General features: G+C 48.7%; 1 pseudogene; it reads right to left on the reverse strand.

Annotated features, from left to right (window-relative positions):
• Positions 1-22,137: 22,137 nt before the first annotated feature.
• LOC123154444 (uncharacterized) lies at positions 22,138-26,298 on the reverse strand (annotated as a pseudogene).
• Between the last annotated feature and the right edge of the window lie 527 nt (positions 26,299-26,825).

The following is a 26,825-nucleotide window of genomic DNA, read 5'->3' on the forward strand; positions in this document are numbered from 1 at the left end:
GATTGTCAGCTCCATGCCGACACCCAGCATCTCCTAAAACTCTAAGCTCCGTTGGTAGGGAAGTTCCTGGGTGATTTGGGGCTGTGGGTTGCGATGGACCCCGCATGTATATGTGTGGAGTGCTGTTTTCTGTCTAGTAACGGGAAGCTGTGAGAACGATTCAGTGTTTCCTGGCGAGGTGGACCCTGTGAGTTAGTCTAAAGTCATGTAGTAGACCCTGATGGTCTGGCTCAGGAAGCGATCAACCCGCGTTGGCTCAACTCCGTGCGCTGCATGTTTTTTTAAACAAGGCAAAAGATTTACCTTTTTCATTGATTAAGAAGAAGAAAATTACATGATTAATTGACAAAAACCGGACTAAAGCCGATACAACCCAGCCCATATGATATGGGCACCACCGACCAACCTGGACACCGACATGGAACATAAAACTACAAAGAAGAAAGATATCCGCCAAGGAGTCGCAAGTGTCGTCGTCATCACCGGTTGCCTCGAACGGGCGGCTCCGACTTCACCATAGACCCACACGCGCAAGCAACCGTGCGCTGCATGTCAGTCGTAGCAAATTTTACTTTCCCCGTGTCGCTTCTGTGTCATCTCTTCACGCGAAAATTCCCCATGGGAGAAATATTTCTCTGCCTTTTTCACCATCCCCAGTCGATCTTACGTCCTCTCACACTCAAAAGTCGGAAATCTCCCGTCCTTCCTCCACAAATCGCTCGGATCTACTGATGATTTGGAAGAGCAGGAAGATGGAAGGTCCATGGTGGTTCTAGGATGGATGGGTGGTGGCGTCGGGGAGCTGTGTGTTCTTGGCCAAGGAGCACCTGGCCGCTAAAGGTGATGGTGCAGGTTGGGGAGAAGTCGACGACCTGTGGCTAAGGATGGCAATTTTATCCATGGACATGGATATCCATGGATATCCGACCCGAATGGATAGGATTTGGATATGCTTTTGTGTCCATGGGCGGCGCCCAAACCCGACCCAATTGTTCGTGGGTAGGGCATGGATATAATCTTGTACCCATGGATATACCCAAACCCGACCCAATAGTATGACTTAATGGGACAAAATCTTTCATCCCTGCCCCACGTTCACATGTCCCACGGCAATTTTACACTTTTTTTTATCTAAACCATGCATAAGAAATCACACAATCCCCATCGTAACTTTTATAAGTTGACAGTCAAACCCCCCTGTAACATACTCCAACACCCCTTCCCTTATTTTTATCTCCTTAAATGATTCGTCATTCTCATCTGTTAGAAAAATACTAAATGATTTTAGGTTATCACTGGATGTTGATTTAGCATAAGTGAAGCCTAGCCTGCCACGAGGTGAAAGAGTTTATGTTAATATTGTGTTAAGTTTTATTTATATGTCTCGAGAGGGCCCAATGAATATCCAGTGGATATAGATATCCATCGGATTTGAATATAGACACAATTTTTCACTCATAAAATTTTTCATGGGCGGGCAAAGACTGTCTTCATGGATATGAATATGAATTTAATATTGTTCAAATCCATCTAAATCCGACCCATTGCCATCGAAGCAAGCGGACGACAGTGGCGACATCAAGCTGCGGCTGCTGTGCGAGGGAGCCGCAGCCGCCAGGACGCTGGGTCGTTTGACCCTATGGTGCGACCCGCCGGAGGCAGGCTGCACGAGAATCTGGTGCCTCACGCCCTCACCGGACCTTTTTTTTTTTGCGCGGGCCTCACCGGACCTTCTACCAAGGAAGAAGTAGTGAGAAGCTGCTCAAGTACGATTACTTGACGTCCTCGACGGTGACTCTCCGTGGTACATTGATTCTTGCTTCTTGCTAGATTGTTCTTTGTTCACTGTTGGTGTAGGTGATTTTTTTAATTATAAATAAATAATTCCTAACAAGCCGTGGGAATGCTCAGATATGAGCGATCTATCGATGGTCTAAAAAGTAGACAGTGCAGTGGTTTGGTGGTGGTGATTTAGTGTAATAGTGTCGTCGGGTTTTCGCTGCACAGTGAGTAATTTTGATGGCGAGTGCTTGCAGTGAGTTTTCCGGCGATGCTTGAACCCGCTTTTCTCTTTCCTGTCTCATTCTCTAAACATTGATGTATTTCCGCTATGGTGCAGTAATGGAAAAGGGTAATGCCTGATTTAAAAAAAAACCGTGGGAATGCTTAGACACATTGATGTTGTCATACACCATGAGAACATGGTTACTTCAACGAAAACAAAAATGCAAGCATTGTATGGTGTATGCAGTATGCAACGACGTTGTGTATAGAGAAGGAGGAGCAGTAATTTTGGTGCTTCCTGTGATGAGTTTGTTTGATGTTGAACGACAAATCTCGACATGGTGTTCTACAAACCAGTCTTTTCTTGCACTTCTTATTGATTCTCTCTTCTTCGTACTCCCTCCGTCCGAAAAAGTCGCTCAAATAAATGTATCTAGCATTAAGTTGGTGCTAGATACATCCAGTTGAGAAACAAGTATGGGAGAAGTTTTTTCGAACGGAGGGAGTATATGTTAGATGTAAAACTGTTTTTCTGATACAAGACTTGTAGTACATACCCTGATCTGGATGGAACATGGAACCAAATTTTTTCTATTGTTTCTGTTGATAATCTGATTTCCCTGTCCACGATTTGCTATATGAAATTTGTATGAATTGTTGTTGGTGTTATGATTCATTCGGCGCAAATGGTTTGATCTGGTCATTTTGCATATAGCACGGTGAATCTCTTTTCTTCGATCTTTTTTTGGCTAAAGGAGATCGTTTCTTAAGATTACCACATTTTTTTGGTATAAGATACACAAGGTTGGGTTAGCTGATCTATCATTGTTTTGATTAATTTTGTAGACATAGGTGGTTCCAGTTATAAAATTATCTGAGCTCTAATTTGGTACATTTTTGCTTAAGTACCTATCTATTATTGTTCTGTGTTATGTACAAAGGGTATGGCTAGGTCTCAGTCGACTGAAATTTAACTAAGTCTAAGTCAAGTGACATAACATGGAAAAGAGAAAAAGAAAAAACCTGAAAGTTTTGTATGAATCTCAATGTAAGATCTCACGGATATAACATCGACTGAGACTTCGTTAAGTCTTAATCGACTGAGACTTAACAAAACTGATGTACAAAACTATGAGAGCGTATCCTGTGAAACGGACGCACTCGTGCACCAGGTGCTCCGGTCCAAACTGAGCCATCGGATTGAAAAGAGACGGACACGATGCTGGGCAAGCGGAGCTGCGGGTACATTTTGTGAAACTGACCTTAAAGTCTAGCTGTATTCTGTCCTGCCCGTCTTCTCTGCCATGCACTTGTCTTCTCACCTGTGCCACAGGACCATGGTGATGAGAGCTAGGGTTGGAAAAACAAATCGCCCGTATTATCTCTATTCCTTTCTTGTACCTAAGCAGAGATATCCCTCTCATTTCTCTTCCGTTCCTACGAGGGGGTCTTCGCCGTAGAGCGTAGCCGCCGCCTCCTTCCTCTGAAGTGACCGCGCAATGAACTATTTGGCAGCCATGGATCGTCGACGTCGCGCTATAGTACGTCGATGCTATCTTCTTCCCCTATCCATGACTTATAACGTCATTGAAGGTGTGCTGCACTTCAAGGATCAAGGGTATGCTCTCCTCTTCCCCTATCCATGATTTACGACTGTATTATGTCGTTTCAATTTGGCGGGGCAATTTTTGCCCCAACTCGTTTGGAATGAGTGCAATTGGGAATACGAATATAATGTGCTCCAAATCGATATATGATCTTCAGTCTAAAATCGATATATGATCTGCAATTATAAGGGTAAAAAGTTTATCCTTAGTTGCAGCAACAAGATTGAAAAATAGATATACGAGTTGCTCCCTTTTCTGATCCTTCATATATCTTCATTTAGTTGCGCCAGTTAAAGTAAAACGTTTCCACATAGTAGTTGAGTCTACGAAATCTGAATGGACAAATGTTGAGTCTGCTTTGAGGAGTGCCATCCCAGCCACCCTGGCATGGGAATCAGATTTGAACATAGTTTTTCCTATGCTAATGATTCTGATTGTAGCGACTCTGATTCCTCGTAAGTTTACGGTTCTACTGGCGTTGGCGGAGCTAGACTTGAACTTGTGGTGAGCAGGAGTTGGCATTCAACCTCTGAATTAGTGTTTCTTATTCCGTTGTGCTTGTTTGCACTTTTATTCAACTGGTTAGAATTTCCCTACTATCTAATAAACTGAAAGCTATCTGTGTGTGTAACAGACTGAAGGCCATCTGTTTGAAGTTTTCTAAACCTTGGTTCAAAGTACAAATGTATGTGTGTAATCCGCTTAGTTCTGCTGCAAGTTTGCTCTGAGAAAAAATGCACTCAGATCTGCTTGTGTTGTGCGTATGTATGTGGCTGCTGGTTCCTACTTGACCTTTGCACCATTTCTTCGCCAGCTGACTGCTTGAACGTGGAAAGCCGGAGAGGTACAGGAGAGGGACGCCGAGCCGAGACGAGCCGCCGCTGGACCTCATCGACCTGGAGCAGTCGTACATGACATAGGAAAGGGGAGGTCCACTCCTTCTATTGAGCTAGACTTCAAGGTCTCTTTTGCGAAATGTACCTACAGCTCCCCTTGCCCTGCATCCTGTCCCTCTCTTTTTAATCCAAGGGCTCAGGTTGCATTGGAGCACCTGGTGTACGAGTTTGTCGGGTACACATGATACGTTCTCACAAAACTATAATTATGATGTTCATATATCAAGATGTTTGAATAATCCTTGATGTGTTGTTCATTCAAAGGAACGATGACATCATCCCCTCAAAAAGGATGAAAACCGAGTATTAACTCTCAGTTTGTTATTCATTCAAAGTAACGATGACAACTAACAACGCCGCCGCGGCAAAGCGCACGCTTTGCTTCTAGTATCAACTACAGCTCCATGGATTGCATGCCGTGGATGTCCTTAGAAATAGAGGAAACTCTGCCGAAATTTTCTTGGAGGGCATGTTTTTCTTTTCCAAGGTGTTATGTGGTAATATTCCAAGCGCTTTGTCGGCTTGGGTACAGCCCCCTCCCCCCCACCTGTCCAGATTCAGCCATCACGCATAGTACATCGGCACAAAAACCTCATGGAAAGCTACGGGGAGGGCAGGGCATGCATCGCCATGAAACACGTACCCTTCCCTGAACCACTCCTCCCTCCTGACGGCGCGGAAACCGCCACATGACCGTCGACGAACAAAAAAGAGGGGGCACGACGGGAACCACAAAAGTCGACGGGAACCAACACCCCCGGTCCCTGGAGGCACCGTTTCAAGAAGGATTTGATAAATCACGCAGGAAAACCAAACAAATTCGCTCAACCTCGTCGAAAAATTAACGACGACCTCGAACATGCGCCGCCACGAGAGGAGAGGGCGTCGGTTGGGAAAACATCAGGAGGGGAGCACCGTACCTGCGCCGTCGTGAACGAGAATCCTCGCGGCGCCCCCACCTTCGGACGTCGTCGCGTTTGTACGGTGCGGGCGTCGGTTCCGCCTCGAGAGCAATGGCGAAAGGAATGGCGAAATGGGAGGGTAGTGCCATGAGAGGGGAAAAAAATTATATGAGACCAGGTCTCATATAAATCAGGTGAGACCGTCCTGATGGATGACATGTGACATTCACGAATCACAAAGTATCTAATCTCCCCCCCCCCCCCCGCGGATTTTAAGTAGGGGGTGGGATAGATGCTTTGTGATTTGGGAATGCCACGTGTCATCTATCAGGATGGGTCTCATCTGCTAACCCGTGAGACCTGGTCTCATAGAATTTTTTTCCCATGAGAGGGGGAGATAGTGTTGGCTCGAATTCCGAAACCGCCGCCCACTACCTACGACAATTTCCACCAAAAAAAACAACCCATGCGGGCCCTTGCACGGGTCGTTCGTGTCGCACGGCGTGATGCGGCCGGACCAGGTGGGCGGTTCTCGCACGGGCCATGCAAGATGCGAGGCGCGCGGGCCATGCAAGGTGCGAGGCGCGCCAGGCAACTCCGACCAGGTAACACCTGGGCCTCTCACCCATTTGATCCGCCCTGATCGGGTGTGTTAGACTGTATTTACATGTATATATTGTAACGTTGTATACCACCTCATTATATATATATGTGATAGGCCACCCCTAGAGGGTTGTGCCGGTTCCCCCAAAGCCTATTGTCTTACATGGTATCACGCTAGGTTACGTCCGCTTCCGCCTAAAAACCCTAAACCGCCGCCGCCGCCGCCGCCGCCGCCGCGCCCGCCGTCGCCGTCGCCCGACTGCTATGACGTCCGCCGCTGCGTCCGGCTCCACCGCCACCGGTTTTCTGCCGGCCTCCCTCGCGGCACTTCTCTCGAGGCCGCTGGATGCCGCCTCCCTTCAGGCGCCGATCGGGACACGGAGCGTCGGCTCCCTCTTCGCGCTCCCGCCGGCTGCTACTTCGCCCGGGCAGGCGCTTGTGGCCCACACCGCCGCCGCCCCGTCAACCGCGGCTGTCGCGCCCTCGGCCACTGCGCCGCTGGTGGCGGAGGACGTCGCGCTGGCAGGCTTCGCGGCGTCAACCGCGGCCATCGCGCCCTCTGTCACCGCGCCGGCTGCCCCTCTGACTGTCTCCACGGTGGTCTCACCTCAGCCAGTCTCCTCGATGGGATCGCAGCCGCCGCCGCCGTTTCACTTCGGCCATCTCATCACCATCAAGTTGTCGTCGGACAATTACATCTTCTGGCGCGCGCAGGTTCTTCCGCTTCTTGGGAGTCACTATCTGCTTGGCTATGTCGACGGCTCTCTCCCTTGCCCTCCTGCGCTGGTTGACAGCGTGCACGGTCCGGTCTATAATCCGGCTCACCGTGTCTGGACAGGGCAGGATCAGGCGAACCTCTCCTCCATCCAGGGGTCGCTCTCTCCGGCCGTTGCTGGGCTTGTTGTCTTCGCCAAGACGTCCCACGAGGCATGGACTATTCTTGAGCGCTCGTTTGCGGCACAGTCGCAGGCTCGTGTATCTGGGCTCCGTCGCCAACTTGGGGAGTGTCAGAAGCTTGACTCCACCGCCACTGAGTTCTACAACAAAGTCAAGAGTCTCGCCGACACGCTGGCCTCCATTGGACAGCCCCTCACCGACTCCGAGTTCAACTCGTTTATTGTCAATGGTCTTGATGAGGAGTATGACGCCCTAGTCGAGATCATCAATGAGAGGGGCAACTCCACGCCCATGCCAGCACACGAGGTCTTTTCACGCCTCCTGCTTACTGAGCAACGAGTCGAGACGCGCCGATCCAGGGGCAACGGCGCCCTCTCGGCAAACGCCGCCACCAAGGGTGGTCGCTCCTCTGCTTCATCCAGGGCTCCTTCGGGGCAGTCACCACCACCCGCCTCGGCCCCTCCTCCTACTGCGACGCTACCAGGGGCTGGCGGTCCACGTGTGTGCCAGCTTTGTGGTCGCGATGGGCACTGGGCCTCGAAGTGTCACAAGCGCTTCCAGCGGGGTTTTCTTGGTCTCGGCAATGACGGGAAGGATACACGCAACTTTGCTCGTCAGGTCGCCATGGCTGATCGTCCGCCGCCGCAGAAGCCACAGGGACACACTCAGTCCTACTCCATTGATCCCCACTGGTACATGGACTCTGGGGCGACAGAGCACCTGACCAGTGAGATGGGGAAGCTTCACACTCGTGAACCCTACCATGGCTCCGACAAGATCCACACCGCCAATGGAGCAGGTATGCACATCTCTCATATTGGTCAAGCATCACTTCTCACTAGACATGCCAATAGGAGTCTTCAACTTCGCAATGTTCTTCGAGTTCCATCTGTGACACGTAATCTTCTTTCAGTTCCTAAACTCACTCGTGATAATAATGTGCTTTGTGAATTTCATCCTTTTGATCTTTTTATTAAGGATCGGGGCACGAGGGACATTCTTCTTAGTGGGCGGCTCTGCCAAGGTCTCTATCGTCTGGAGCATCCTGGCGTCGCTCGCGTCTTCAGTGGAGTTCGGGTATCTCCGTCACAGTGGCATGCTCGTCTTGGTCACCCGGCCACACCTATTGTCCGGCATGTTTTGCGTCGTCATGAGCTTCCTAGTGTGTCTAGTAATAAAGATGTAGCAGTGTGTGATGCTTGTCAGCAGGGGAAGAGTCATCAACTTCCTTTTTCGGAGTCCAGTCGTGAGGTGAAACATCCTTTAGAACTTGTGTTTTCAGATGTATGGGGTCCTGCTCAGACTTCTGTTAGTGGTCATAATTACTATATCAGTTTTGTTGATGCTTACAGCCGCTTTACCTGGCTTTATCTTATCAAACGTAAATCTGATGTGTTTGACATTTTTGTTCAGTTCCAAAAACATGTTGAACGCCTTCTCAAGCACAAAATTGTTCATGTTCAGTCGGACTGGGGTGGCGAGTATCGCAACCTCAACTCCTTCTTTCAGTCGCTTGGGATCACTCACCGTTTAGCATGTCCACATACACATCAGCAGAATGGTTCAGTAGAACGTAAGCATCGTCACATTGTTGAAGCTGGTCTGACTCTTTTGGCCCATGCATCTGTTCCGTTTCGTTTTTGGAGTGATGCTTTCACCACTGCATGTTTTCTCATCAATCGTACTCCCACTCGTGTTTTGAATATGAAGACTCCCATTGAAGTTCTCCTTAATGAACAACCGGACTACACCTTTCTCAAGGTGTTTGGGTGTGCTTGCTGGCCCCATCTCCGTCCATATAACAAGCGTAAGCTCGAGTTTCGTTCCAAGAAGTGTGTTTTTCTTGGTTATAGCTCTCTTCATAAAGGATACAAATGTCTTCATGTGCCCACTAATCGTGTCTACATCTCTCGGGATGTTGTGTTTGATGAGCATGTTTTTCCCTTTGCCAAACTCCCTGTGTCCACTACCGAGCCACCTGTCATGCATTCATCCTCTGTTGCTTCTGACCAATTTGATGATGTTGCATATTCTCCTCTATTGTTGCCTAACCATGGTGCAGGCACTGGTCGTGGGGCTCGTTTGGAGATTCTGGAAGTGCCATCTTCCTCTTCGTCGCCATCGCCTTCATCCTCGGCACCTTCTGTTGTGCATGAGGAGCACATGGCGCCCCTGCATGGCCTCGGTTTCCGTGCTCATGCACGGCCGATCGACGTCCTGGCCCGGTCGCCTCTGGCTTCTGGGCTGCCTTCGCCATCGTCGCGCCCTGCAACCCCGCCGACTGGGCCGGCCTCCTCGGTCCCCGTCTCGCCCAGGGCGTCGGGGCAGTCATCACCAGGCCTGGCCTCGCCCGCCCCTGCCTCGCCCAGGGTGTCTGGGCCCTTCTCACCAGGGCCGGCCTCGCCTGCTCTCGCCTCGCCAAGGCCGTCTGGGCCGGTGTCACCGGAGCTGGCCTCGCCCACTCTCGGTTCGCCCATGGCCTCTGAGCCCCTGTCGTCGGGCCAGTCTTCGCCATGCAGCCCGGAGTCGTCTGTCCCGAGCTCGCCTGAGGTGATTCCTGCATCTCCGGCGACCGTCACGTCTCCGTCACCTTCGCCTCCGCCGGCTCCTGCTGCTGCTCTACGTCCACATACGCGCAGTCGGAGTGGCATTTTTCAGCCTAAGCAACGTCACGATGGCACAGTTGCTTGGTTAGCGGCGTGCATGTCTGCTGCTCTCGCAGATCCATCCTCTGAGCCACGCACGTATCAAGCTGCTATGCGCATTCCTCATTGGAGAGAGGCCATGGAGCAGGAGTATCAAGCGCTTCTTCGCAATCAGACATGGACTCTTGTTCCTCCACAATCACGGGTAAATGTCATTGATTCCAAATGGGTTTTCAAAGTGAAGAGGCATTCTGATGGGTCCATTGAGCGCTATAAGGCTCGTCTGGTTGCTCGTGGTTTTCGACAGCGTTTTGGACTTGACTATGAAGACACCTTCAGTCCAGTGGTCAAGCCTACTACCATCAGACTTCTTCTCTCTCTGGCTGTTACTCGAGGTTGGTTTCTTCGTCAGCTTGATGTTCAAAATGCTTTTCTTCATGGTGTCTTGGCGGAGGAGGTTTACATGCGCCAGCCTCCGGGTTTCTCTGATCCGGATCGCCCTGATCATCTCTGTCGTCTGTCCAAGGCAATTTATGGTCTGAAGCAGGCTCCTCGTGCTTGGCATGCTCGTCTTGCAATGGCTCTTCGTGCTCATGGTTTTGCATCATCAACTGCTGACTCCTCATTGTTTCTTCTTCAAAGGCCTGAGGTTACTATGTACTTGTTGGTCTATGTAGATGATATCATTTTGGTCAGCTCCTCTCAGTCGGCTGCTACTGCGCTTGTTCGCTCACTTGGTGCTGATTTTGCGGTCAAGGACCTTGGGAAGCTTCATTACTTTCTTGGTGTGGAGGTTACTTCTCGTGATGCTGGCCTTGTTATGACGCAGAAGAAGTACTCTCTGGATTTGTTGCAGCGAGCTGGGATGCTTAAGTGCAAACCGACGACTACACCCATGTCTACCACTGATAAGCTCAATGCTGTTGATGGTGTGCTTCTTTCTTCTTCTGATGCGACAGAGTACAGGAGTATTGTTGGTGGGCTCCAGTACTTGACGATCACGCGACCAGACATTTCCTATGCTGTTAACCGAGTCTGCCAGTATCTGCAGTCACCCCGTGACACTCATTGGTCTGCTGTTAAGCGGATTTTGCGCTATATTCGTTTCACGGTGGCTCATGGTTTGCATATTCGGCCGTCTGACTCTGGTTGTCTTTCAGCATATTCTGATGCAGACTGGGCTGGCAATCCGGATGACAGGCGATCCACGGGGGGTTATGCTGTCTTCTTTGGCTCTAACCTGATTGCCTGGAGTGCTCGGAAACAGGCTACTGTCTCGCGTAGCAGTACTGAGGCTGAGTATAAGGCTGTGGCCAATGCCACATCAGAGATCATCTGGGTACAGTCCTTGCTTCAGGAGTTAAGTATACCCCAATCACAGCCTCCTGTTCTTTGGTGTGATAACATCGGTGCTACATACCTTTCTGCAAATCCGGTATTCCATGCCCGAACGAAACACATTGAAGTTGACTATCACTTTGTGCGTGAACGTGTCTCTCAGAAGCAACTACAGATCAAGTTTATTTCTTCCAAGGATCAACTTGCTGACATCTTCACCAAGCCATTGCCTTTGCCACAGTTTGAGACTTGCAGACGCAATCTTACCCTTCTAGATTCATTAGAAAGTGGCTAAGATTGAGGGAGGGTGTTAGACTGTATTTACATGTGTATATTGTAACGTTGTATACCACCTCATTATATATATATGTGATAGGCCACCCCTAGAGGGTTGTGCCGGTTACCCCAAAGCCTATTGTCTTACAGGGTGGCTCGTGTTCGGCCGAACGAGCACGTGCACGTTTAAAATTTCATGTTGATTTTTTATATATAGAAGACTATGAAAGGTAAATCATTTGCCATTTATAGAAGAAGAAATGCCAGCTGAGTCTGTCTCGTGGGAGGAGCTCTTTTGATCGGAGGATTTTTGAATAACCAATTCAAAATCGGCACGGCATAGGATTTTACAGGACGCTTGCCCGGGTTGTGAAAAAGCAGAGCACAGCCTCTGACATATATCCCTCCCCCCCTCCGACCCCAACACCAAACGGGCGGCACACCAAATCCGCCTTCCTTTCCTTCCCCTGTTTTGTTTCAAGACACACCCCCACCCGCACCCAAGGCGGTCAAAGCTCCCATTTTTCGCTCTCCCACCAAAACTCATCGCCTCTTCACCGCAATGTCGGATCCAGCAGAGGACGCTGCGGCCCTCGCCCGTGCATGGATCGTGGTGGATCGTCTCACTGTCCCTGTGCCGGAGGGTGGGCTGGCCAAGCTTGCGGGGGCTGACCTGCTGGTGGCGTTTCAGGAGGCGCCGGCGCCTTCGAAGGTCTTCTTGCCCGACCGCGTCTCCGACCGCCCCCTCTACGTAGCCGCGGCCGACGCAAAGGGTTTCTTCGTCCTCTGTGAAGTTCAAGGGCCGGCCTTGCAGGGCCCCGAGGTCTTCTACGGATGCGACGCCGGGAAGGGCGTGGTGACCCGCATCCCGGAGCGCCCCGTCCTCGACCATCTCGACATCGCCGGAAACGAGTGCGTCGTCGGTCCAAGGGCGACTAAGATCGGCGTCATGGCGAAAAACTCCATCTACCTCGTCGCCGAGCTTTCCCATGCGAGCGCCGACGCGACGCGACTCGCGCTCTTCTGCTACTCCCCGTCCATCGGCCAGTGGGTCGAAAAGGAACTTGCTTTGCCTTCCTTTGCTCTTCGACCATGGCATGGCAATTTCACCATCTCACATCTAAACAAGATGTGGTGGGTCGATCTCTCCTTTGGCGTCTTATGCTGTGATCCTTTCGCTGAGAGCCCTGTTCTGACATACTTCCCGCTTCCGCCCGGCTGCGAGCTTCCGCTAGAATTGCATCAGCAACAATTATCAAGAACTTGGTGTCTCGGCATCAGTGGAAAGACCCTGCGGTTTGTGAACCTAGAGGGTACGGGCGCTTCAGTGATCATCAAAGCATGGTCATTTGTGTCTGATGACGAGCCAGCTGGATGGATGCCAGAGTTTGAGCTGCCAGAAGTTGAAATCTGGGCAGGCCAATCAAACAGACCATATGGTGTTCTGTCAAGCCCCTTTGTCAGTCCAGTAGCCCCAGACTTCATCTGCTTGCTTAAAGGATCTGTTCTTTTCTGGGTGGACTTAAAATCGGGACAAAATTCTCTCTTTTATCGGCTGCCCACCCTGGAAGTGGATGGTGCTACGGGCGTTGAGCCGCGGTTCATGCCATTGCAAATGGTGTGGCGCCCATGGGCAATTGTGGCGTCCACGGGTGTGTGCAATGATCAACTGAAAGACGAGATGCGATTGGAGCGATCTGCACCACCGGTCCAGAGCAGTCTGGTTTATGGCAATACATGCGTGAGAAACAGGACAACGAAGTACATGTATCTGGCAGCGATCGAGAGATCAGGAGCTATGTTGATCTGTGCTGGCATTCAGCGCATAGGGGATATTGCAATCAAGAAGGTCTATTTTGTGAGACATGATATAACTGAGAAGTCACATAAAAGGCTACCTGATCTTGGCCATGGTGCTCTGGTGCATGGCAATGTTGGTCTTGTCGTGGACAAAGAAGGGGTGTGTATGGTTGCTGAGCTTGTGCGCACCAAAAACAAGAACAGTGGGCTCATCCGGTTATGGAGATCAGATGATAAAAGGGACAAGTGGACTGATAAGGAGGTGAACTTCCCACTGCAGGGCAGCCGGCGATGGAATGGAAATGGGGCCATCTCATGGGGAGGGAAAATCTGGTGGATTGACCTGTCCCAAGGGCTGATGTCCTATGACCCATTTGGTGCGAAGTCGAAGCTTTGTTACATAGCTTTCCCTGGTGGGCATGAAATTGCTGAGAATGATATCAACCCTTTAATTGTAGAGAGTAGGCTGGTCAATATTAGCTGTGGCAAGTTACAGTATGCTGAGCTCCATGGACCAGATGAAGAGCCAGTGATCACAGTATGGACGATGGTTGCTCAAAGCAAGGGAATGAGCTGGAGACGCAAGTATGATCTGAAGCTAACTGAGGTATGGTCCAAAAAGAGCTTTCATGGCAAAGGACTTCGGCGGGAGAGGCCGGCGCTCGCTCTTCTGCACCCCTTCAACAATGAAGTGATCTACCTCACTCAGGAAGCCAAGCTGATCTCTGTCAACGTCAGTTCGGCAGAAGTAAAAGAATGTGTCCCTTGTGTGCTTGAAGATAAGGCTACCGATTGCAGGTCTGGAAAATTTATCGTCTACGACATGCCTCTGAAGTACATTGGCCTGTTCCCAAGACCCTATGTTCTTCAGTCTTGAGCTTTTATCTAGTATACTGTCTTCAGACGAGTAGCTCATGTTCCTGGGCATCTATGCATACTTTCGCTGAATCTTGTTATTCCTGTATGGCATTTTTCTATCCTGAACCGTATTATGCCTGTATGGCAATTTTAATGTGGAATTTATGCCTTATGCCTGTATGGTTACTTATATATGCAATATTGTTCTGAATTATCAGTATTCTTCCATGACTGTATGGTAGAGGTGGATATACATGGCATGAAAGGGCCGTCTGGACAAAATAAAACTGTTTTATCATATGTATATAACCGCAGCGTGAGCTTTATTTATCATAAACATACATCTCCTAGCAGGAAGATCGGCACAGTACACAACCAAATTTCAGGTGCCGCTCCCTGTAGGATTTCTTAGCACACTGGTTCTTGTTACAAATTGTAGAAAAAAACATCGACGAAACGAACTGTGGAAAAACGCTCCCTTTTTGCATTCCAACCTTCCCAGAAATTCAGCAATTGAGGGCTCCCATTCTGCATGATCACATTAGAATGTCTGTGTGATCTCTTGCCAGCTTCAGACCATCCCTGGCAGCGTGAGCTTCAGCAGCTAGTGTTATGACCGGCATAGGGGATTAGCCCAGTGGGTTATGGCCCAAGTATCTTAATCAGGGGCTTAGTTCAATTATCTTATCGTATTAGAATCGTTTGTTTAGGAGTCAAGTAAACCTCTCTATATAAGGAGAGGAGATGTATCAATCTAATCAAGCAAGAAGCAATCAATATCTGCTCGGCTTCCCTTAGGGAGCCGGGAGACCTAAACTCTAGCCGTCTCTTGTGTCCGCCGCCGTCGCACCAGCCGCAAGGACGACGCCCAGCCGCCGGCCGCCGCGCAATCTCCACCGACCTCCTCCCTCCTTTCCTTATAGGCTACGCCCTAGACTGGGTAGAATCCTAATTTCTACCAATTTGGTATCCAGAGACTTGGGTCCGATCATGTCTTCGTCAACACCATCACCGCCGCTGGCCGTCTCCACCTCCGCGCCGATGACGTCCGCCCCGATGACCACCGCCGAGGCCTCCACGCTGTCGGGCCCGGTCACCACCGCGGGCTCCTCACCGCCCCCGGCCCCCATCACTTCCGCGCCGCCAACGACCATCGTCTTCACACCGGAACGGGTCACCAATACCTTGCGGGATCTCGTGACGGCCGTCCAGGGACTCCTTCTGAACCAGTATCAACCGTACATGGCCGAGCCGTACGCACCTCTGCCGACTGCGCCGATCGCCGCCTACGGTCACCCCACGCTGCCATGGCCGTCCAAGGGCACGCCTGCCTACAGCGGGTAGCCGCTGTTGCCGTTCCAGGCGGGCTCCCCCACGCTGCCGTGGCCGTCCCAGGGCACGCCTGCCTACAGCGGGCAGCCGCTGCTGCCGGTCCCGGCGGGCTCCCCCGCGTTGCCGTGGCTGGCCCAGGGTGCGCCGGCCTGCACCGGGCTGTCGCTGCTGCCGTTCCAGGCGGCGCTCCCCGGCGAGACCACTCCGGCTGCGGCTCCTCTCTGGCATCTGCTGCCGCCGCCGCCAGCTGCGGCTCCCCTCTGGCATCTGCAGCCGCCTTCCCCCGCCGCAACCGACACACCCGCCCACCCTCCACAGCCGACGCTGCAACCACCGGCGCCACCTCTGCCTAGCTCAGGGGCGTCCTCGCCGGCCGGCCTTCCGATACATCAGGTCCGGTTTTCGGCCTCCCCGTCGCCACTACCAGTTTGGGCGGCTGGGTCTTCGCCATCACCGGTCTACACCACGGCTCCGGAGCAGCCGACCCCGTTTTCGCAGTACGGCGGGGCATCCAGCTCCGCGGGTCCTTACCCGGAGTACTCCGACCAGGCGCCACCCACCTCGCTACTCCGCACCTCCGAGCCAGCTCGACACGGCGCTTCGACCCAGACACCGCCGCGGTTCGCCAAGATCGACTTCGTCACCTATGACGGCACGGAGGACCCCCTCAATTGGCTCAACCAGTGCGACCAGTTGTTTCGCGGGCAGCGCACCCTTGCCTCGGAGCGCACATGGCTCGCCTCTTACCACCTCCGCGGCGCGGCACAGACCTGGTACTACGCCCTCGAGCAGGACGAGGGGGCATGGGAGCGCTTCCGCGAGCTCTGCCTCCTTCATTTTGGGCTCCCGATCCGCGGGAGCCGCCTTCCCTTCACCTCCACGGTTCAGGACTTCGTCGACTGTTTCTAGGCCCTGGCATGCCACGCGTCGGGCGTGACGGCGCAGCAGCGGGCCGACCTCTTTGTCCGTGGACTTCCGAATCACATCCGCGTGGACGTGGAGCTTCGGGGACCCCAGGATATCCAGACGGCCATGTACTACACCCGCGCGTTCGAGCGCTGCGCGGTGGCCGTCCAACGGGAGTCACCGTCCCGGGCCACTGGGTCGCTACCCTGGCCAGATCCCGCTCAGGGTCGGCCTGCTCAGGCTTCCGCGACACCCCTTGCCACGACCGTGGCGCGCCCGTTCCGCCGGCTCACCTTGGTCGAGCTACTCGAGCGTCGTCGCCAAGGGTTGTGCTTTAACTGCGACGAGCCGTACACGCCCGGCCACGCCTGTCCGCGACTCTTCTACCTGGAGGTTGCAGACTATATTCCGGAGGACGCCGTCACCGCCGACCTTGCCGCCCCAACTGTCGCGAAGGTGTTTAACGCTGGTTGTTCACCTCGAGGAGTTTAGCAATCGCTTCCCCACCTTACAGCTCGAGGATGAGCTGTTTGTGCAGGCGGGGAGAAGTGTTATGACCGGCATAAGGGCTTAGCCCAGTGGGTTATGGCCCAAGTATCTTAAATAGGGGCTTAGCCCAATTATCTTATTGTATTAGGATCGTTTGCTTAGGAGTCAAGTAAACCTCTCTATATAATCAAGCAAGAAGCAATCAATATTTGGTCTACTTTCCTTAGGGAGCCGAGAGACCTAAACCCTAGCCGCCTCTTGCGTCCGCCGCCGTCGCACCAGCCGCAAGGACGGCGTTGTAACACCCCGGATGTAACTTTCCCTATTTGTACTCCAACTCTTGCCGTTTCCGGCGTTAAGTTATATTTATTTCCTCGGGTTCGGGTTTTGTCTCCGTGTATTGCTGTCGTTGTCATGCATCTCATATCATGTCATCATGTGCATTGCATTTGCATACGTGTTCGTCTCATGCATTCGAGCTTTTTCCCCGTTGTCCGTTTTGCATTCCGGCGCTTCTTTCTCCTCCGGTGGTCATTTCTAGCCTTCTTTCGTGTGTGGGGATTAAAAATTTCCGGATTGGACCGAGACTTGCCAAGCGGCCTTGGTTTACTACCGGTAGACCGCCTGTCAAGTTTCGTATCATTTGGACTTCGTTTGATACTCCAACGGTTAACCGAGGGACCAAAAAGGCCTCGTGTGTGTTGCAGCCCAACACCCCTCCAATTTGGCCCAAGACCCACCAAACTCTTCTCCATCATCTAGAGCGTTCGATCACGATCGCGTGGCCGAAAACCGCACCTCATTTGGCCGAAATTCTTGATCCATATGCTCCTGTTCGAGGCTCCGTAACTTTGCATCCGTAGCTTCGATTCATGCATATAGCATATCAAAATGTTCACCTCAGAGAGTACATCATTTCATTCCATTGCATCATTTTCATTTGAGCTCATCTTGATGCCCGAAATGCTGTTAGAAGAGGGCTACTTGAGTTAATTGTGAGATCTGCTACTCCGTTTAGCACTTTTGTCATTTTTGCCATGATTATTGTGTGCATGATATGCCCGTGAGTTCTACATGTGTTTTGTTAAGAGTTTTGTCATATTTCCAGAGGTGCAACCCATGTATTTTTAGGATGTGTGTGGTGACTTGTGCAAGCTTGCAAAGTGGTGCACTTGCTAAGTCTGTTTTCAGGGACTTAGTAATTTCACTAAGTTCTGGAGCTGTTCATCTCATGATGCCATATGTTCATATTGTTTCCTAGTGATTCGTGCCTCTTTTGAGGATGATCAGTAAGGATGTTTTGTTAATATTGTAGTGCTTTATCCATCCATGTCTTTTTTTGTAATTATGGAGCACCCTAGCTTGAGTCAATCGAACTCTACTTTTGCTACTTTGTGAATCTGGGCAGATTGTCAACTTGTTTGCAATTTTGCCGGTGATGTTGTAGTTGATCCGTGCATGCTATGCTATTGTCTTGCCATGTCTAGCTTGCATTTTGTGCCTTCTTTATGGGTGTATGCTTATCTTGCCATGACTTGTACCGTAGTGAGTGCATCGAGTTATGTCTCAGCATGTCCCAGTTTTCACTAAGTCTGAAAACTGATTATGTTTTTGCTATGTTCACATGCTTGCAATTGTATTTTCTGATCCCTTTTGGCTCAAGATCACTAAGGGACTTTTGTTAAGCTCTTTGAGTAGCTTCATGCCATGCTTTACTTTGCCATGTTCAGGTCTTGTAGCATGTAGTTTTGTTGCTCCAAAGAGGGCTACCTGATCTGAAATTTCAGACAAGTGTTAATTTCACTAAGTCTGAGATCTGTTTGCCATTTGCATTTTTGCCATGCTTGTTTGGACCTGTTAATGGATGATTTGGCCGTAGCTCAGTGCTAGACTTTTGTTAAGCATCTTGTGTGCATCCCTGCCATGTATTTTGTTGACATGTTTGGGTGCTGTTGCATGTTCATCTCATTGCATTTAGATGCCTACTTGCTATAAATCGCAGACCGGTGTCATTTTTGAATCGCTTGCCATTTTCAAACCGTAACTCCGATTCCGGCGTTCTTTATATCGTTTTCAAGCGATTTCATCTCATCTTTCCACTGTCACACTTGGTTTTCCAAGTTGAGGCCAGGTTCATGCATTTCCTGTCATATCTTGCATTTCGCATCCCGCATCGCACCCCGCATAGCATATCATCTTTGCATTGTGTTGTTTGAGTTTGCACGTGGTTGATTGTATCCTTGTTGCTTGTTTGTCTTGTTTGGGTAGAGCCGGGAGACGAGTTCGCTAACGAGGAGCCCGTTGAGTTTGCTTTTGAGGATCCAGTCAACTCTGACAACTATGCAGGCAAGATGATCATACCCTTGAAATCACTACTATCTTTGCTATGCTAGTTTGCTCGCTCTTTTGCTATGCCATTGCTACGATGCCTACCACTTGCTTGCAAGCCTCCCAAATTGCCATGTCAAACCTCTAACCCACCATTGTCCTAGCAAACCGTTGATTGGCTATGTTACCGCTTTGCTCAGCCCCCTCTTATAGCGTTGCTAGTTGCAGGTGAAGTTTGGAGGCCGTTCCTTGTTGGAACATTTATTTACTTGTTAGGATATCATTATATTATCTTGTTATCTTAATGCATCTATATACTTGGTAAAGGGTGGAAGGCTCGGCCTCTCGCCTAGTGTTTTGTTCCACTCTTGCCGCCCTAGTTTCCATCATATCGGTGTTATGTTCCCGGATTTTGTGTTCCTTACGCGGTTGGGTTATAATGGGAACCCCTTGATATTTCGCCTTGATTAAAGCTTTTCCAGCAATGCCCAACATTGGTTTTACCATTCGCTACCTAGCCTTTTCTTTCCCTTGGGTTTTGCAGACTCAAGGGTCATCTTTATTTTAACCCCCCCCCCGGGCCAGTGCTCCTCTGAGTGTTGGTCCACCTGTCAGCTACCGGTGGCCACCAGGGGCAACTCTGGGCTGGCCTACCCGTACCTAGGACAATCTGAGTGTGCCCTGAGAAAGAGATATGTGCAGCTCCTATCGGGATTTGTCGGCACATTCGGGCGGTATTGCTGGTCTTGTTTTAACCTGTCGAAGTGTCTTAAGTAACCGAGATACCGAGTCTGATCGGAACGTCTTGGGAGGAGGTCTATTCCTTCGTTGACCGTGAGAGCTTGTCATGGGCTAAGTTGGGACCCCCTGCAGGGATTTGAACTTTCGAAAGTCGTGCCCGCGGTTATGGGCAGATGGGAATTTGTTAATGTCCGGTTGTAGATAACTTGAACCTTAATTAATTAAAATGAATCAACTGAGTGTGTTACCGTGATGGCCTCTTCTCGGCGGAGTCCGGGAAGTGGACACGGTGTTGGAGTAATGTTTGCGCAGGTTGCTCTCTAGTTTCTCGCTCGTGCTTTGCCTTCTCTTCTCGCTCTCTTTTGCGAATAAGTTAGCCACCATACTTGCTAGACGCTTGCTGCAGCTCCACTTATATTTACCCTTGCCTTACCTATAAGCTTAAATAGTCTTGATCACGAGGGTGCGAGATTGCTGAGTCCCTGTGGCTCATAGATTACTATTACACCAGATGCAGGGCCTGATGATTCCGCTTCAGGTGACGCGTATGAGCTCAAGTGGGAGTTCGACGAAGACTCTCAACGTTACTATGTTTTCTTTCCCGATGATCAGTAGTGGTGCCCAGTTGGGGGTGATTGGGACCGAGTCGCATGTTGGGTTCTCTTTTATTTTGGCGCCGTAGTCGGGCCATGAGTGTTTGGATGATGTAATATTATTTATGTACTTGTTTGACGTGGCGAGTGTAAGCCAACTATGTTATCTCCCCTTTGTTGTTCATATTACATGGGATGTTGTGAAGATTGCCTAACTTGCGACATATGCCTTCCATGCGATTATGTCTCTAAGTCGTGCCTCGACACGTGGGAGTTATAGTCGCATCGAGGGTGTTACAAGTTGGTAATCAGAGCCTTCCCCGACCTTAGGAGCCCCATTGCTTGATCGTTTTTAGCGGCCGAGTCGTGTCTAGAAAAAAATGTTTTGAGTCTTTTAGGAATTATATATCGGAGAGTTTAGGAATTCTTTTTACTTCTCAGTCTCCTCATCGCTTTGGTAAGGCATCCTGACGTAGAGTTTTGACTCTTTTCTTCTCAAATTTCACAAAAAAAAAATTTAGGATCACGCGGGTATCTTGGAATCGTTCCGATGGTTTTATGATGAAAACATTGTCTTGGTGCCTCCTGTCAGGGCTTTAGTGGAAGTGTCCCGGGGAGTTGAGCTCTGAGGTGTTGTCATCATAATTTTATTGTTGCAGCTCTGGAATACCTGAGTCTAGTACGCCGACATCAAAAATCTCTTTTATGCAGTTCGTTGGTGAGATAACCTCGACGCCACTCAGTACTGGGGCGGGAGTTCGGGAGTATCGCCATAACTTGTATAACGGATGCTTTTCGAAGGTTGAGGTAGATGATTTCCGAAGTTTTCTTGGTTATGTGTTGAAGGATGGATACAGCTGGATGTAGGATTTGCTAGTTTGGGTGAGATATTATGCTTCCCCTGTATCCCCAACACCTGATTGCATAAACGGAAAGGTTCGGGAGTTTCATAGGTGTGAATTCTAGTAGCTCTAGTTCTTCTTCCACGGATATTGGTTTGAGATTGGGATTTCTTACCGATTATTCGTTCTTGATCCGTAACTTGTTGATTTATTTCTCTACCTTAATTCTACGTGGCTTATCAATTTATGGATATGTGACCATTTCAAGAGGAATGCATTCGTTCATTTTGTTCGGATGTGAAGATATCCAGCTCAGGGGTGGTCTCAGAGAAGATATCCAGCTAGCTCTTGTCCTCTTTAAGCCCTTGAGATATCCAGCTTATCTCCCCTTTGTTGTTCATATTACATGGGATGTTGTGAAGATTGCCTAACTTGCGACATATGCCTTCCATGCGATTATGTCTCTAAGTCGTGCCTCGACACGTGGGAGTTATAGTCGCATCGAGGGTGTTACAGGCGCCCAGCCGCCGCGCAATCTCCTCCCCCCTCCTCCCTCCTTCCCTTACATGCTACACCCTAGACCGGGTAGAATCCTAGTTTCTACCAGCTAGTGCATTAGTCAAATGAGGGTACCAGCTAGTGCACCTTTTGTAACAAAATCATAAGATCTATAAATCAGTATCCTACAAAATTATGAAGTTTTAGGTCAGGGTACTTGCATGATCCTGATCCCTGCATCCATTCCTATCGATTAATAAAGCCTGGCCGATTGATCTAAAAAGAAGTGTCACACTCTCCACGCACAAAAAAAAGAGAATAAGCGTCACGGTCTCTCCAAAAGGGGAGCACTGAGCACAGACAGCATATGTGATGGTCAATGTTTTTCCAAAACCAATTCAATCTAGCATAAGCCCGAGAGAAGATGTTTACGAGTGTATCTGCAATCACATATCTTTGGTATACAGTTGAGAAGCTGACAGACAACACAGAGTTTCATGTTCTCATTCTCATTGCACAAGAACAAACTAAACCATTTTCGCAGCACAAAGGGGATGAAATACAGGTATACAGCCGACAGGATCAAGCCATGGATACTTCAAGAGAGGACTTCGCAAGCCACAGCAACACAAGATCCTTCCTTTTCAGAACCAGGTAGGTCTCCGCACGCCCAATCTCATCCGAGACCACATCCTCGCGGAAGCCAATCAACTCGAGGACCTCCATCGGAGCTGGTTTTGAGAGGGAAAGGGAAGAAGGCAGTTACTCCTATAGTGTACACCAGAATTTTAAGACTAGTGGGACTTTGCAGAGATAAGAGATGTACCTTTGTAATTCGCCACGCTCCTTTGGAAATGCGAATTGGTCTAGAAGTTTGGACAAAAGGATGATAATTAGCAACAATTTGTTTTAGTGCATCAGAAGACAAAGCATAACATACAGAAACCAAGCATACCTTGCGCAATCTTCTTGGGTTCATTTGGGTTCTCTATCACATTCTTGATAATTTTGAAGAGTGTTTGAAGTGCAGAGGATGCCTCTGAAGGTGTAGCTTGCGACCGAAGCATTTCAATAGCCTACTGGAGACACGAACAGAGGGCTGCCACTGGCTCTTCTATTCTTTGCAGTTCATCTCTCTTTAAATTAGCAGCATGATCGTCAGGGTTAGGTTCAGACTCCAAAACTGAGTGTTTTCTGCTCTGCCCAATCTCCGCTCGAATCTTATTTCCAGGTTTCAGAACAGCTCCACAGGTACTAGCATCCAGATCAGGTTCTCCCATGCGCTTCCCATCAATGCACACCTCCTGGTTTTGAATAGAGCTAGAGGAGTCATCAGGATCAGGTTCAGATTTCAGAACTGTGGAGTCAATTCTCAGCTCCATCTCCACTTCCGTCTTGTTTCTAGATTCCAGGACAAACTCACTAGTACCATCATCAGATCAGGTTCATTATCATGCTCACCATTGATCTCCTTGTTAAGCATGTCAACATCTGCCGAATCATCAGGATCAGGTTCTAGGCAACCAACAGAGCTTTTCTTGGCAACATCATCAGGAACAGGCTCAGAATAACCTCTGGTATTCTGCTCTGTAGATGCCACAAAACCTGCTGATCCTACATCAATAGGCATGGCATCATTATCATCTGGGCCTGGTTCCGCCTTCACATTTTCCTGAATAAAATCCTGACCAGCATCATCCGGATCAGGTTCAGCTTGTGTACCCTGCACATTATATTTCTCCACAGATTTAGTAACACTACTGTGGGAACTCCCCAAATCTGTTGATGATGCACTCAAGAGAAGCTGATAAGCAGCTACTCCTTGCAACACACAGGCACTTGCCAGTGAACTCGATCCACCCCCAAGCTTGTGACCGACAACATGATCTTCCGGTTCTAAATCAAATTCATCTTCATAGGAATCAAATATTTTGCGGCCACTCAGCACATGTTCACTTGATTTGGTCCAGTCCAAGGACGCAGCTTCCTCATTCAACCGAACAGAAAAATAACTGTAAGTTGAGGATCAGGTGAAGTCAAAGCAAACAGCTGGCAAACAAAGGCAACTGGGGCAGCTAAAATAAAGAACCTGCTTATTAAGAGCGAAAAAGTGGGCATCATGCTCAGAGTGCACCTTATGCGCCTGAAATCAATGAATAGACAAGTAAAAAAAATGTAAAAGGCCGTAACGATAGCAAAAAGATAATCCGCATACGAAATACAAATTCTATGGGAATATAAAACCAAAAAAATTACAAGTTCATGGAGCAGAGTTTTCTTGATACTTTCGTATTTCCGAAATCCTTTCAAATCATCAGTTCGTAGGCGAAGGGGTATCTCCTCTCCCATGTTCTATATGAATAGCACACAATATACCCTCAGAAAACAAAAATTGCTGCGTGATGAATATTAATTGTACTGTATGCGAGTAACTTATATTCACCTTATTGAAGCCTATAATGCATTTTGGACTAACACCTACATATCCCACTGGTGCCATTTCAGTCATGATTCCCACTTGCCATCTATGCTGAAAAAACCGAAAAAATTAACTGTCTAAATATGAAACTACACAAAGAAACAGACCTGCCACTTGAAGATTGTTACCTTGTTCATGATCGCAATTATGCCGGGGTCACAAGCAAGCATGTGCATTCTTTTCAGAGCTTCTGAAGGTGGTGGATTCAACTGGCACCCAAAAGGCAAATAAGCACACAATTTTAATTTAAGATGCCATGATTGGCCTACCCACGATTATACAAATCAGACAGAAACTTGCTACTACTAGCATGCCATGATTGTGTAATTTTGGGACAGACGGACGGACGGAGAAAGTAGAGTTTTTAGGCAACACCTGACATGATCAAGGAGTATAACATGGATTTCATCATTCTAGAAAGTTAGTGGTATGAGATGGAAATGGCTTCAAAATTATGTTCATTTATTCTGGACTAAATAAACAAATTAGCAGGCAACATGATTTTGGGTCTTCTATGCTCTCCTGTATAGATATTTGTTTAAATTACACAATCTAGTTTTTCCATACTTTGCAAATCAATATCCATGACATACACACTGCTGACTGCTCGAATGATCCAATGGAAAGAGCATAGAATTATTCAAGCAGGAAGACCAAAAATGTAAAGGTACAAAATAGCATGAGCAGAAGTAAGATTTATGAGCAAACTGGCATCATGATTGTTATCCAATGGATCTGTCTCATATGAACCGAAAAACACAAATGGGTTCAGAAGATTGACTAACCTCAGCCCCGGGTAAGTGAAGTGTCCGAAAATCACAGAAGATGTATTGCCCCTGTGGAAGTTTTAGTGAAACACGGGGCCTGCCTGAAGATCATTGACTCAGCCGTTGTTCTTCCTCTTCAAATCCAATTATCCGCAGATCTGGTCTTTTGCCATTGTCTGATACTTCCTCAATTTCATCTTCAAAGACACCCATCATTCTAATAGGCCGGTATGGGACCCAGTCCCGATATGTGGCTGGGCTGGGGCATCCAGCTTTAGATGTTAGAGTTTGGTGCGATGTCCATTTGGTCACCCTGTGCGTTCGGTTTATTCGGTTTACATGGTTCGATTTATACGGTTTTTCAGTTTGTACGGTATTAATACTTCGGTAAATATGGTATGAAATTAAAATACGGTTCGGTTTCGGTATATACCAAATTATTTCGGTATGATTTCGGTATATGCCATAAAAACCAAAGTTGACGCGAATTTGGAAATGACGTAATAATAATTAGCAAATTTATGACTCAAAACACATACTATTGTACACAAATAGTATATGACTATATATATATAAGTATATATGCATGCATTGATTCATCTGTTGATGGTTATGGACGTCCTTAGCATTTTAAAAATAGAAAAATGACTATGTTACAAGAAAAAATTACGTGCTTAGTAGTGCATTTGACTCATGTACAAGAAAAATGACAACTTGTATGGTTGTTCATCTCAAGAAATATAAATTTATTTTTTACTTCGGTTTATTCGGTTAACCGTTCGGTTTTCCGGTATATACCATAAAAACCAAGTTCAAATCGGTATGAAAAGTTCATACCATACCGAAACCAGAAACCATAAAAACCATAAAATTGGTTTGGTTCGGTTTATTTTCGGTATGGTTTTTCGGTTCGGTTTTTAAATGCACAGAGTGACCATTTGGTATTAGGCCCGGATATTCGGCACACCTTCATCAATGGGATATGAGTAGCAACAGGTGTTGCCTGGATGGTGGTTTTAGACTCACTGATGTATTACTTTGTATGGTCGCTGTGAATAATTAATAAGATGGCCACATGCATCGTCTAGATGCAGAGGCCGGGGGTTTATCCTCCTTTTCCAAAAAAATATTCTAATAGGCTTACCCTGATGCACGAAAAGAGAGAGAGAAAGGTGCATAGAAATTGTGTTATTCACCATTGCATTAGCAATTACCCAACAGCATGTTGAATATACGTGCAATGCATGCGCATCATACCTCACTGACAGCAGCTTCTTCCAGTGTTAAGCTTGAATGGGGGTCTAAAAATGGACTGATCAGCTTGGAACCTTTACTTGCAGATTGTGGAACTATGAACTTCAACATCTCTGGTTTAAAAATAGTCAAATCCTGGAGCAGTCGCCCAAATTCCTTCACCGTACAGCTTGGGTCTGCATCAACGTCAAGTTGCCTGCCTCTCCAAGTGACAGATATGCAAGCTATTCTCTGTTCATCCATTTTGTTCCTGACAAAAACCACCTAATGCTGTCAGTTTATGTGTTCGATAAATTATATGATGATCATTTTTTTTCAAGAAAATGCAGGAGACCCATGCGTTTCATTCCATTGAAAAGAGGGAGTTTGTAATTACAATCCTCCTAGGAGGCAGTTTCACAAAGAAAGTAGATGCTAGTGCACATCCCATGAGGTGGGCAGCACGACTCTAAGGCCAGCAGCGCCAGCAGTGGCCCAAAGCCTGGCTTCGGCCTTGATCCTACTCACTAAGGCGTGAACGGACGGTTGCACGCGGTCGAAGATGCAGTCGTTTCGGTGTTTCCAAATCATCCAGGATGTCAAAAGCATCGCGGATGCAAGCCCCTTGCGCATCAGCTGGGAGGTGTCTTGCCTAGCGTTGAGCCACCAATCGAGTAGGGAGCTGTCATTGGCCGGCGCTCGGCAGGTCATGCGCATCCAGGAAAGGATCTCGTGCCAGACCTGCCGCGAGAAGGGGCAGGCTAGCAGGAGGTGCTGCATCGTCTTCGGGG

This window comes from Triticum aestivum, chromosome 7A (assembly GCF_018294505.1).
Source record: "Triticum aestivum cultivar Chinese Spring chromosome 7A, IWGSC CS RefSeq v2.1, whole genome shotgun sequence".
NCBI classification, from domain to species: domain Eukaryota; kingdom Viridiplantae; phylum Streptophyta; class Magnoliopsida; order Poales; family Poaceae; genus Triticum; species Triticum aestivum.